Raw genomic sequence first — 4248 nt, 5'->3', positions numbered from 1 at the left:
AATGGGAGACTAGCACTGAAATCAATGGGAGACTAGCACTGAAATCAATGGGAGACTAGCACTGAAATCAATGGGAGACTGGCACTGAAATCAATGGGAGACTAGCACTGAAATCAATGGGAGACTAGCACTGAAATCAATGGGAGACTGGCTCTGAAATCAATGGGAGACTAGCACTGAAATCAATGGGAGACTAGCACTGAAATCAATGGGAGACTAGCACTGAAATCAATGGGAGACTGGCACTGAAATCAAGAGGAGACTAGCACTGAAATCAATAGGAGACTGGCACTGAAATCAATGGGAGACTGGCACTGAAATCAAGGGGAGACTAGCACTGAAATCAATAGGAGACTAGCACTGAAATCAATGGGAGACTAGCACTGAAATCAATGGGAGACTAGCACTGAAATCAATGGGAGACTAGCATTGAAATCAATGGGAGACTAGCACTGAAAGCAATGGGAGACTAGCACTGAAATCAATGGGAGACTAGCACTGAAATCAATAGGAGACTGGCACTGAAATTAATAGGAGACTGGCACTGAAATCAATGGGAGACTAGCACTGAAATCAATGGGAGACTAGCACTGAAATCAATGGGAGACTGCACCGAAATCAATGGGAGACTAGCACTGAAATCAATGGGAGACTAGCACTGAAATCAATGGGAGACTAGCACTGAAATCAATGGGAGACTAGCACTGAAATCAATGGGAGACTGGCACTGAAATCAATGGGAGACTAGCACTGAAATCAATGGGAGACTAGCACTGAAATCAATGGGAGACTAGCACTGAAATCAAGAGGAGACTAGCACTGAAATCAATAGGAGACTGGCACTGAAATCAATGGGAAACTGGCACTGAAATCAAGGGGAGACTGGCACTGAAATGAATGGGAGACTAGCACTGAAATCAATGGGAGACTAGCACTGAAATCAATGGGAGACTAGCACTGAAATCAATAGGAGACTGGCACTGAAATCAATAGGAGACTGGCACTGAAATCAATGGGAGACTAGCACTGAAATCAATGGGAGACTAGCACTGAAATCAATGGGAGACTAGCACTGAAATCAATGGGAGACTAGCACTGAAATCAATGGGAGACTGGCACTGAAATCAATGGGAGACTAGCACTGAAATCAATGGGAGACTGGCACTGAAATCAATGGGAGACTAGCACTGAAATCAAGGGGAGACTAGCACTGAAATCAATAGGAGACTAGCACTGAAATCAATGGGAGACTAGCACTGAAATCAATGGGAGACTAGCACTGAAATCAATGGGAGACTAGCATTGAAATCAATGGGAGACTAGCACTGAAAGCAATGGGAGACTAGCACTGAAATCAATGGGAGACTAGCACTGAAATCAATAGGAGACTGGCACTGAAATTAATAGGAGACTGGCACTGAAATCAATGGGAGACTAGCACTGAAATCAATGGGAGACTAGCACTGAAATCAATGGGAGACTAGCACTGAAATCAATGGGAGACTAGCACTGAAATCAATGGGAGACTAGCACTGAAATCAATGGGAGACTAGCACTGAAATCAATGGGAGACTGGCACTGAAATCAATGGGAGACTAGCACTGAAATCAATGGGAGACTAGCACTGAAATCAATGGGAGACTAGCACTGAAATCAAGAGGAGACTAGCACTGAAATCAATAGGAGACTGGCACTGAAATCAATGGGAAACTGGCACTGAAATCAAGGGGAGACTGGCACTGAAATGAATGGGAGACTAGCACTGAAATAAATGGGATACTAGCACTGAAATCAATGGGAGACTGGCACTGAAATCAATAGGAGACTGGCACTGAAATCAATGGGAGACTAGCACTGAAATCAATGGGAGACTAGCACTGAAATCAATGGGAGACTAGCACTGAAATCAATGGGAGACTAGCACTGAAATCAATGGGAGACTGGCACTGAAATCAATGGGAGACTAGCACTGAAATCAATGGGAGACTAGCACTGAAATCAATGGGAGACTAGCACTGAAATCAATGGGAGACTAGCACTGAAATCAATGGGAGACTAGCACTGAAATCAATGGGAGACTAGCACTGAAATCAATGGGAGACTAGCACTGAAATCAATGGGAGACTGGCACTGAAATCAATGGGAGACTAGCACTGAAATCAATGGGAGACTAGCACTGAAATCAATGGGAGACTAGCACTGAAATCAAGAGGAGACTAGCACTGAAATCAATAGGAGACTGGCACTGAAATCAATGGGAAACTGGCACTGAAATCAAGGGGAGACTGGCACTGAAATGAATGGGAGACTAGCACTGAAATCAATGGGATACTAGCACTGAAATCAATGGGAGACTAGCACTGAAATCAATAGGAGACTGGCACTGAAATCAATAGGAGACTGGCACTGAAATCAATGGGAGACTAGCACTGAAATCAATGGGAGACTAGCACTGAAATCAATGGGAGACTAGCACTGAAATCAATGGGAGACTAGCACTGAAATCAATGGGAGACTGGCACTGAAATCAATGGGAGACTAGCACTGAAATCAATGGGAGACTAGCACTGAAATCAATGGGAGACTAGCACTGAAATCAATGGGAGACTAGCACTGAAATCAATGGGAGACTAGCACTGAAATCAATGGGAGACTGGCACTGAAATCAATGGGAGACTGGCACTGAAATCAATGGGAGACTAGCACTGAAATCAATGGGAGACTGGCACTGAAATCAATGGGAGACTGGCACTGAAATCAATGGGAGACTAGCACTGAAATCAATGGGAGACTAGCACTGAAATCAATGGGAGACTAGCACTGAAATCAATGGGAGACTAGCACTGAAATCAATGGGAGACTGGCACTGAAATCAATAGGAGACTGGCACTGAAATCAATGGGAGACTAGCACTGAAATCAATGGGAGACTGGCACTGAAATCATGAGGAGACTAGCACTGAAATCAATAGGAGACTGGCACTGAAATCAATGGGAGACTGGCACTGAAATCAATAGGAGACTAGCACTGAAATCAATGGGAGACTAGCACTGAAATCAATGGGAGACTGGCACTGAAATCAATAGGAGACTGGCACTGAAATCAATGGGAGACTAGCACTGAAATCAAGAGGAGACTAGCACTGAAATCAATAGGAGACTGGCACTGAAATCAATAGGAGACTGGCACTGAAATCAATGGGAGACTGTCACTGACATCAATAGGAGACTGGCACTGAAATCAATAGGAGACTAGCACTGAAATCAATGGGAGACTGGCACTGAAATCAATGGGAGACTGGCACTGACATCAATGGGAGACTGGCACTGAAATCAATAGGAGACTGGCACTGAAATCATGAGGAGACTAGCACTGAAATCAATGGGAGACTAGCACTGAAATCAATGGGAGACTGGCACTGAAATCAATAGGAGACTGGCACTGAAATCAATAGGAGACTGGCACTGAAATCAATAGGAGACTGGCACTGAAATCAATAGGAGACTGGCACTGAAATCAATAGGAGACTGGCACTGAAATCAATAGGAGACTGGCACTGAAATCAATGGGAGACTAGCACTGAAATCAATAGGAGACTGGCACTGAAATCAATAGGAGACTGGCACTGAAATCAATAGGAGACTGGCACTGAAATCAATAGGAGACTGGCACTGAAATCAATGGGAGACTAGCACTGAAATCTGAGATTCCTTTTAATGTTTATCTCTCTCCCTCTCTCTCCCTCTCTCTCTCCCTCTCTCTCTCCCTCTCTCTCTCTCTCTCTCTCTCTCTCTCTCTCTCTCTCTCTCTCTCTCTCTCTCTCTCTCTCTCTCTCTCTCTCTCTCTCTCTCTCTCTCTCTCTCTCTCTCTCTCTATGTCTCTCTCTATGTCTCTATGTCTCTCTCTATGTCTCTCTCTCCTCTCTGTCTATCTCTCCTCTCTCTCTCCCATCTCTCTCTCTCTCTTTCTCTCAGAGCCAACAGTTAGTGTTCTACAGGGACTCAACGGAATGGCCACCGGTTTCTCCCAGAATCCCTATGACCTTCCCCGGAGCAGCCACCTCCCAAGCGGCCTCAACTTCATCCCCAGCCACTACGACATCCTGCCCATGTGCCACAGCCCCACAGACACCCCACCCCCTCCCCCAGAGAGCCCCAGCTCCCTGCTCTAGAGGAGGGGGCAGGCCCTGGTCCCTCCTCCCAGCCCCTGACATTGTGACAACGTTTGGCTGACATCCAGCCCTCCTCT

Source organism: Coregonus clupeaformis, chromosome 26, assembly GCF_020615455.1.
Source record: "Coregonus clupeaformis isolate EN_2021a chromosome 26, ASM2061545v1, whole genome shotgun sequence".
Classification (NCBI taxonomy): Eukaryota; Metazoa; Chordata; class Actinopteri; order Salmoniformes; family Salmonidae; genus Coregonus; species Coregonus clupeaformis.
The sequence above is the reverse complement of the archived record's forward strand: the minus strand, read 5'-3'. Positions refer to the sequence as shown.